Source organism: Passer montanus, unplaced genomic scaffold, assembly GCF_014805655.1.
Source record: "Passer montanus isolate IOZ18808 unplaced genomic scaffold, ASM1480565v1 scaffold10, whole genome shotgun sequence".
Taxonomy (NCBI): domain Eukaryota; kingdom Metazoa; phylum Chordata; class Aves; order Passeriformes; family Passeridae; genus Passer; species Passer montanus.
The window spans coordinates 3,010,375-3,020,225 of NW_024356505.1; the positions used below are offsets into that span (position 1 = coordinate 3,010,375).

General features: G+C 37.6%; 1 protein-coding gene across 2 annotated transcripts in view; it reads right to left on the bottom strand.

Annotated features, from left to right (window-relative positions):
* CNOT10 (CCR4-NOT transcription complex subunit 10) overlaps positions 1–9,851 on the bottom strand; it is a 58,931-nt gene that overhangs the window by 46,982 nt on the left and 2,098 nt on the right. Inside the window, exon 2 of one of the 2 annotated variants that reach the window (XM_039711420.1) lies at positions 514–684. The exons of the other annotated variant lie outside the window; for it this stretch is intronic. The gene's annotated coding sequence lies outside the window, so the exon portion shown is untranslated. The remainder of the gene's footprint in view (positions 1–513; positions 685–9,851) is intronic. 2 annotated transcript variants of the gene reach the window in all.

Here is a 9,851-nt window from a genome sequence, read left to right on the forward strand (position 1 = left end):
GGTAGAAATTACTGTAGCAGAGAATCACTGTCCCATTCTGTCCTTTTGCAGCAAGAAAACACCAGCATTTATTGTATCCTTTTACAGCCAGAAATTTCTGTTGTACCAGTACAAGACTTCCAAGAGAAAATACCTGGCAAAAGCCAATGGAAAGTGCTAAGTCTTATCTCAAAGTCTCCATTTTATACATTGCAGTATTTAACTTCCTTGATCAAGGAAGGTGGTGAAGTTCAACTCCTCTTCCTTGACAGGCAGCTGGAATAGAGGTAATCAGTACACATTTTCATGTGCTGCTGTCTCCTGCAATCTCCAGACCATCGAGAGAAACTGTGCATTCCCTGTAAGGCTTCCACTTATGGATACAATGATGAATATAATATATTTGGCTGCCTTCCTAACAATACCTAGCAGCATCCAGGACACATGCTTACACTGTATTAGAATATAACAATTCTGTAAATGTGGAAAGAGACATTTTCTGAAGTCAATGAGTACAGCCAGAAAAAAACATACCAAACAGGAAGGACTGCACTGCAGACCACTTGTATAAAGCAAAGCTTTTTCTTCAGATAAGGACATCTTTATTTCACAAATTTATATTAAGCTGAATTTCTTTGTCCAGCTTGTATGTTCTTGGTCACTGGCATTTTTCATGAGACAAAGCAAATGCTGATCCTCTTTGGGCTGTAAGGGAAAACAGCTGCTAGTCAGAACTGGGGTATTGAGAGCACTTGGTCAAACCAACTTCACAGAAGGTTTAAGTACCTCCAGACTGTATCACATCTGTCAAAGCAGAAGCAAATACAACATAAAATGTAGAGCAGGTCCAATTTTTAGTGTGTCAGTAGAATCAGCCTGCAGTTATTTTTAACTGCCTTGGAAAGCTTAGCAGGCAGATACAGTTAATCCTTTAAAGGATTTGCAGGTATTCATAGCTTAATAAGTAAGTATAGTGGATTAAACCAATAGGAGACTGTAGACAGTCAAAGACAACCTTCACATGCTAACATTAAAGAAATAAAAATAACAGTTTCTTTTATATAGTTCTTTCCTGACAATCACCCTAAATTGTCAGCATGTGCCAGAATCCCAGAGAGTAAAATATGAAATAAAAATGTTAGTCATTAACATCAACATGTATGACATTTATCAGAAAGCAGTGAATTTCTCTTGTCTTCTATTTCCATTATCCTGTAAGTGCTTTGAAAAGCAGAGCTGCATTGTGAAAACAAATTAAAAATACATCTACTTGTGTAATAAATAAATAATAAACCTAAATTGGTACAATTCATTTTAGTAAGAAGAAAAAAGGCTGAATTATTTTTATAGGTTGTATTTTATATTGTTTGTATCCTTTTTCAAGATTTACTGACTGAGGCTCAGCTGACAGATGTGGGCCTCCAATAATATTCATAAACACTGTGAAAAAGAACACACATAATAAGACAAAGGAAAAAAAATCAGATATCACAAAACTATTAGGCTGAGGAAATCTAGGACTAGCTATGAAAAGCTTTGGAGGTGACTCAATACTGAATGGGTGATAAAATGCCAGAGGCTATTCAGTGTCATTAAGTGCAATGCCCATCAAGAGGGGAAGAGAAAATACACATATATGTATATGTATATATGGGGTGTTAGTATCACCAGGAAAGAAATCTGAAAACATCTAGTGCTTAAAGGAACAAACACATCTGGGATTTGTTTCAAAATTAACATAGAAAAACATGAAATCTGCCCTGTAAACACTCAGGCCACAAACACTTTATGAATACTATATGGAGCTTTAGTCATTCCATTATCAAAAATGATGTGTTAGAATTAAAAAAACATCTAGAGAAGAATATGAGAGAGAACAATGTATACTTTATTCAAAAGGTGACCTGGTAATAGTTACTCACTAGTTTTCACAATATAAATATTGGAAGGCATGCTATTTTTTTTGGTAATAATAAACTAACTTTCATTAGATATTGTGAGGCACAAGCCGTACATGGATCAGAAAAATCATGACTTCATTGATTCAGCAGTTCTATTCAGTAGGTCAGCAGTAACTGTTAAACAAAAGAGTCTCCTAGTCACTGAAGGCCTGAAGAGCATGATGGAAAAATTACTGTAAGCATGACTGCCTCCAGACATTTTTCCCATAAGTATCTACTCACTAGGTTAGGCAGACTTTTTGTCTGGCTGAATCCAGCAGTTCTCAGGTCCTCATGACTAGAATGACTGAAATCTTGATGTATATTGTTTGGCATATTTTTACAACAACTTTGGCCAAGAGCTCCCTGCTTCTATCACTGCTACTTAAAAAGAATCACAATAAAACAAAAATTTCTTCATGAACTGTCTAACTGAACCAGTCTAATTCCCTACACATTTTTAAGGTTATATATTCTGGCTACCAGACAAACCACTGCTTTCACACTTCAACTGTATTAACTGAAATATAGCTGAAATATATGTAGATAAGAGATACATGAAAGATAAGAGCAGGATGTTACTCCACACGGTTATAATTAGGACCCTGCTCTTCCCAGATGAGTCAATAGTGGGATGTATTCTTGACTTTGATGCTTGAACAGAATTGTGAGACACACAAACAGAGGACTGGAAGGGAAGTCCTAAATCACTGCAAGTACTCAACTCTTACACTTGCAGTTGTATCAATTTATTTCAGAAACTGACCAAAGTCCCTTTAGTAAACCACTCTATCAGATGGCATTCTCAAAGTGTCCCTCCTCTGACAGAAAAATCTGTTTTTAGAGTCAGTGATGCCTCTAGTCAGTTGATGACTTATGCTCTTCTAACACAGTTCCTTGGCTTCAAGAGAGCTTTACCTCTGTGATGGTACATTCAGAGAAGGAAATGATATCATCTGTTAATACCTGTTTCGCCTGGCTCATTGAGGCAAGCCTTTCACAGCACATCATGGTATGCAATGTGAAGAGGTCCCAGCTGGCTGTGACACCAGGCCTGTCAGAGCAGAGACACTGCAGACATTCCACACCCGCATGGCCCTGGTCCCAAGAGCTGTGCAGATAGGTTAGCACATTCCTCTCAGGCCAATGTGCCCTGTCACTGAGACAGCCAGTCTTCCTCAGCATGTACTCAGAGCCAAACTGAAGTGGCTGCACTAATTCACTTCTGGAAACAGTTTAGTGGTGGTTAGATCAATTATTTACATACTTGTACTTCACTGTGTAGTGTAATTACACTCCTAGTTTCCCTCTGTACACTTCCAATCCCATGGATAACCAAGCCCTTTCTCCTCACCAACCCTGTACTGATTTGCTTTTCTGGAATGCAGTATTTGCATGGAACAGACTCCAGTTTTTCCATACATCTCAAAGTCTATTATAACCTTTGATATGCAAACTGAAAAGATTTTCAGCATTTGCACTAAGGGCTTTGCTGCAATGCTGAGCCCTGCAAGTCACTACAATGACTCTGAAGCCTAGTGACAATTCTATTATGAGAATGACACCACTTCTTATCGTTTTGGAAGAAGCATCTTAATATAGTAGTGGCAGATAACTGACATCACCATCACCAAGTTCCTAAGAGATGCCTGAGAAGGGAAGAAATGCAGTTAAAACAACAGGAAATCAGGATTGACAGAACACTTGACAATGGTTCTGCACTTTTTAAGAGCAGTCTGTCTTAATTTCTCACACTCTCCAATCTTTCCCCTTTACAATCCAATTTGCTTAGGTAACCTGGACACCTTTCACTCCTCATGGTTTCTCTGGCTCTGTTCCATCCTGCAGATTTTTTGCTGCAAGTCATTCCTACTAACAGGCACTGCACAGAGAATACAGTTTCAGGAAGTCTCCCACTTATCTCACTGAGTGCTTCACTGTCACATCAGCACTTTTTCTGAATTCAGGAAGGGTCTAGGAGTGGAAATAAGAGAAATTGCTTAGCAGTGGATTCTATCCTGACACAAGCATGAAGGGAAGGCCAGCACAAAGATCAACATAAACCTCAAAAAAAGGATTTGAGGACATAAAAGGGTTCCAAAACACAGACACACCATAAGAAGAGCTTTATCACAGAGGGAATGAAACATAGTATCATGGAATCACTTGGGTGAGAAAAGACCTCCAAGATCATTGAGTACAACCATTTACCTAACACTGATGACACTAAATCATGTAAATCAAATCCCCAAGTACCACAACATCAGAAGCTCCAGGAACTTAATGGTCCAGAGTGACTTGGTGAGTGAGAGGATTTCATTCTCCCACTCACCAAGTTTTATTCAAGTTTTATAGATGAGTAAGAAAGGGGCATTCAAGTTTTATAGATGAGTAAGAAAGAGGCTGTGAAAGACAAAGTAGCTTAAGAGACACACAGAAAAACATTTAAAATGAAGATTTCTTTTTTAAATGTGTGGCCTTCTGCAGAAATTTAGATTTAGTTATTGAATATAATAGCTGTGTATGCATATTTAGTCTTATGAAAGCAAGCAAAACACTATTGAAGTTGAATATACAGCCTATATGTATTTACCCCAATATGAAACCATACAATGCTTACCTTACAGTAATTTATACTCTAACATATATTTTGAAAATCTGTAATACATAAATCAGACTATGTAATTAGAAAGATTTGTTTGCTTAGCAGAGGAAGCAGGACAGTGGTATTTCCTCATTCCCTAATGCCCTATTGTCACTGTACCTGGCTGCTGTGTTCCTCATGAAGTGAAGAAATGAATGAATATGAGGAAACAGCCTGCAGGAAACAGTCTGTGTTTGACTATCCTTTCATGCTTATTTTGCTTTGTGGCAATACCTCTGGCTTTAGAGGGGTTTCACTTGATTTAGTTCAAGTCAAGGGAAGAATCAGCCCCACAATGTGCCCATACACCTGTCCAACATGGCCTTAACATTCCTGACTAACCTTCTGAACACCTGTCCAAAGGCAGAACAAAGCAACCAGAGATTTCACATGCAACCTGAATGTAATGTGGTGTGAGCCAGACAAATGCTTCAACTGACCTTGATCTCCTTCCAAAACATGGAACACCACATTAAGAAATATCAACATTCATTTCGAAACCTTCAGAGTACTTAGCTGAAATACTTTCATTGCAGTCATATAGTCAAGTTTTAGCGAATTTTCATCTTAAACATAGATGCTGCATTGGCAGCTGGCAAAGAATTCAGAGAAAAAAATTACACCAAACACAGGAAGCCCTAATGACAAACAGAATGCTGGACAACTATGAAGCTTTTTTGGGGAAAAAAAACCACTTGGATTTTCTTAGAAAACATGTAATGTTGAATAAATCAAGAATTTTTCTTTCCTTACTTTTCTTTGGTATTTTTACTCACTCAGGTATACTTGCTGTGAATCAATTTCGTAGAACAGTACTTCCCCAAATTAAGATTTGATCCTTTTTCTTTATCCTGTCAAGATTCTTACCAAAGTAATGAGAAATTGTTTTTATGGTCCACGAGATGAAAGATTTATTCTTTTATTATGAGCCAATAAATTTATTAAAAAATCAGTCAATCCTCAACTCCATCCACAGAGCTGCTCCCATCCTACAGGGTGAGATGAAAGATTTATTCTTTTATTTTGAGCCAATAAATATATTAAAAAAATCAGTCAATCCTCAACTCCATCCACAGAGCTGCTCCCATCCTACAGGGATTAAGAATCAAACAGGCCTTTTCCTCAAATGTGGCATCACTGAGCAAAGGGCAGGGATAAGAACCTGGGAGGGTGCTGTGAGCAGGACAAGAACAGAGCATCTGTTCCTGTGTGGCTTCTTCTCTCCTCCCACACATTCAAGGGAGAGATGCACACAGAGTGTGTACAGTGCTTATTTTTAAGCAGCCAGGCAAAGGGCCATGATGGCTCTGTCCCATTGCTCTGTTTATCTCAAGGACAGCTACAAATGCCTTGTGCTGAGATCTGATGTTCTCCCCTCGTGCCATGGTACCCCCTCCCTATTCTTCAAATGTTGCCTTATGTGTTAAAAATGTGTCTCAACAACACATATTCTTGGCACTCTGCAGGCAGCTCTGCTCGTTGTTTTTGTGCACCACATCTCTTAACACAACATAAGGACAGATCTCACCAGGACTTAAACAAAAGCCAAAAAAACCCCAAAATAATCAGGCCTCCTTCCATGCGAAAGAACCTTCATTATTCTGTTTACTGAATGTATTATTTCTTTTAGGTTTGCTTTCAAGTGAGAACTCTAAATTCTCATTGCCAGTATTTTGCTTCTTATCATATTAATAACTTTTTTTTTTGTTTTCTGTTAGACTTCCAAGACATTTTAAAGCTATTCTAAGGCAGTTCCTCATATGGTCAATTTTTTGTTTATTTTCTGTTTGGGCTATGTTTTTCTACCAATTCACAGAGAGTACAGGTTAGTCATATATTCATAACTTGATTATACTAACCAAAGTCAATAATTTTTACAGTTCTGAGGAGGAGGATGATTTTACCAGGCAATTTTATTGAAAAAGACATCATCCTCACCAAAGATTTTCACAGCAAGAGTAATATGGAAAAGAATATCCTCCTCCAACATATGAAACAACATACCACTTAGTCAAAATTATGATTTCTAATCCAACAGTTTAAGGAAGTACATATATATATATTTTTAACTCTGTAGGGCTTCAAAGACTAGACTGTGAAAGGGAAAAAATGAGGAAATCACATGTGTCATTCTCATTTTGCAGCAAATGGAAGATATCTTACCTTATTATTACAGAAGACAGAGCAAGCACAAAAAACTTCGCAGATACCTTGAGACAACATGCATAAAGTAGCTGCCACACCACAAATACAGATCCTTCCTTATTTTATGTTAGCCTATCTAAGTAGCTATGCTATCTGGCCACCAAAAAGCCACTATAAAGAAAACCAGCTACTTGAGAAACAGTCATTCATCTCCCTGAGGTAAATAACTCGCTGAAAAAGCTGAATTGTAAATAAAACACAAGGAAGTGCCTGCTGCTGACTGCCTCTGAAAAAAATATTCATCCATATATATTTTTTCTGAATAAATGGTACTGTATTAGAGAACCAAACCAATCAACCAACCAAAGGAAACAACATGAGACATTTCTCTCTTGGAAGAAATTAACCTGCCCAAACCAATGGAACAATTATACTTACACCACGTGGCCCTGAAAGAGCTGAATGTGCCTTGAGAGGGAATGTACCTGGTCTCCCAATGGAAAACAAGGACACTCAGATCTTGGCTGATCAGACCCTCCATCATTATTTATCTTCTATATATTCATAATAAGCACATATTTTTAATCATCAGTGAGACATGTAAAGCACATTTTAAATCCCACTGATTCCAAGTAAATTTAAGGGTGCACTAAAATATACATTTAAGATGCTCTGGTAACAAATTTAGATTCAAGAAATCAAACGCTGCCTATGTGAAATACAACAGTTTTTATCTCCTTTTCAGTAGACCACAATATACTGCTTCACAGTTGGCTAGTCCTGACCAGTCTTAAGAATTAACAGTGCAGTACATAGAATATAAATTTAGAATTAAGTGGTCTATAGCTGCACAGTCTGCACAGCTTATATTACTAACCAGCACAAACCATAACTGGATGAAGAACAAGATTTATACTTGGTCAAATGAAAAATATAAATGTGATATATAAAACTTGTCAGAATCTAGTATTTCTTAAAATTAATCCCAGTAAGGCTCCTGAGACATGTTTGTTATTCTTAAGTATTATCTATACAGTTTATACTGACAAATTTTAGCATACAGATTGAAATATTAATTCTGTGCTAAAGTAATCTGTTTGCAAATTGTGCTATTGCAACTATTCAGGTAAGTCATACAGTATTTTTTTCATTTCTTGACAGAATAACTTGAATGTTGTAAACAAGATCAGTAATTCACTTTCAAGATTAAGTTTCAGATTATTTAAACTGTTAATACTACAAAAAAGCCACTTTCAAAAATCTTTGCTAACTTCATGAATGCTTTCTGAATATTAACTGCACACAAATTCTGACCAGCAAATAATGACAAATCACTCTGTGTTTCTATTTTATATACTTAGTTTTATATTTTTGAATACATTACAGCCAAAGGCAACAAAACATCTTTTTGGAGATTTTATGTATTCTGCTTCTTCATTGCTGCCTTTTCAAAGGGAAGCTTTTTGCACAGCAAACTACAAGCATGTATTGAGCACAGTAACCTCTATAATTTTGATTTCAACAAGGTCAACATCACTAAGAAGCCAGTTTTGCCTTAAAGGCAAAAGCCTCTCTAAGAACCCAAACTGGATCTTTTAAATGTAATTGAACTATAACAATTCATTTCCACAGGCTTATGAAAAAAAATGCCTTCTAAATTTGCAACCAATTTTCTAGCATTTGGCCACTGACAATAGATGCAGACAGGGAAGCTGGACCATCACTTTTTGAATTTCATACACTGCTAACTCAGGAAAAGTTTTTAAGCTAAGAGAGACAGGCAACATGGAGCCCCCTGTTAAGAACAAGCACAGCATAGTCAAAACACATGAGAAAGTGAAAAGGCACAGAATGTGAGAGAAACTGAGACTTCACTCCTGGGGTGCCAGCTGTGCACAGGAGGTGTCTCCCTGTTGGTGCCTCCTTGGTCAGCACAGCACAGCTGGCTCCCTCCCAGAGCCTGTTCTTGAGCACCACTCCAGAGCAGCTTCCAGAGGGATGGAGAGCTTGCCTGTATTAGGAAATTACATTATTTCACCAGTGAGATGTTGCTGCAGTTTACTCTTGTGCATGTGAGTAGTTAGCTGCTGGCAGTGCTGTTTCCAGTTAGAACGGCTGTAACAGTCAGCAGCTGAAAAAATGTTATTTCTCAGCAGAGTTGAGGGACCCTTTTCTTCATTCCCTTTGTATTGTATAGTCATAACTATCTCTGCGAGTGTAACAGCCACTGAGTTAGTATCAAATCAAACACTTAACTTTAACTTCAAAACTTACAATTTGATCATAGGTAAAGCCTTGTATTTAATGTCCTTGGGTAGATAGCTACAGGTTGGGTGAGGTAAGGGAAAATGAGGTTTTAATGTTTGCTAGGCATCATTAACATCCATTCCTGTTCACAGCTACATTTTGGAAAATGCTACATGGAGTGGTTTATACTATACATTCACAAGATCATTTTGGCAGACAGAAAGTTATTTCACAGGGTAGGAAAGGAAAAAAATGTATTACTGATTTTCCCCCTGCTTTTCTACTGTTCCTTCATGATAGCTTTCCAAAATTTCCTCTTCCTATCATGCTGTACTGCTAACTCTATGAATAATTTAATTGGGATACTCTATCAGCACACTGCAGTTGATGAAGCCTTGATTTTCACATTTTTGCTTCCATCCTGATTTTTTTTGTAACCTAACCTGAGAGCATGATGACCAAGCATTTCCATTTTCACTTTCTCCTCTGCAGTTCCCGAGACAGAAATAAAATGGAGAGGGGGCAGAATGGGAGGGGGTGGGATGCCTTCTGCTAAAGGCAGAAAACACACCACACAGCCATCATCAAAACTTCATGTGTGACAATCTGGCAAGTGAATCCTCGGGGAATTTTAACTATACACATCGCTTTACAGGTACACAGCAAAATCCTCCATGATAAGAGGATGAGGCAGTGAAAGGCACCTTAAAAAGACTCCAGAATGAATGGATGTCAATGGATGGGAAGGGAGAAGGAAAATAGGCAGGCTCTCACTGTGAATAATCCTTGGTAGGTTTATAATTAATAATTACCAGAGGGTGGTTTTTTTGTTTGGTTGGTTTTGGTTTTTTTTTTCCCCCAGACAGCAATATTAGCCTCTATAACAGTAAGAAACC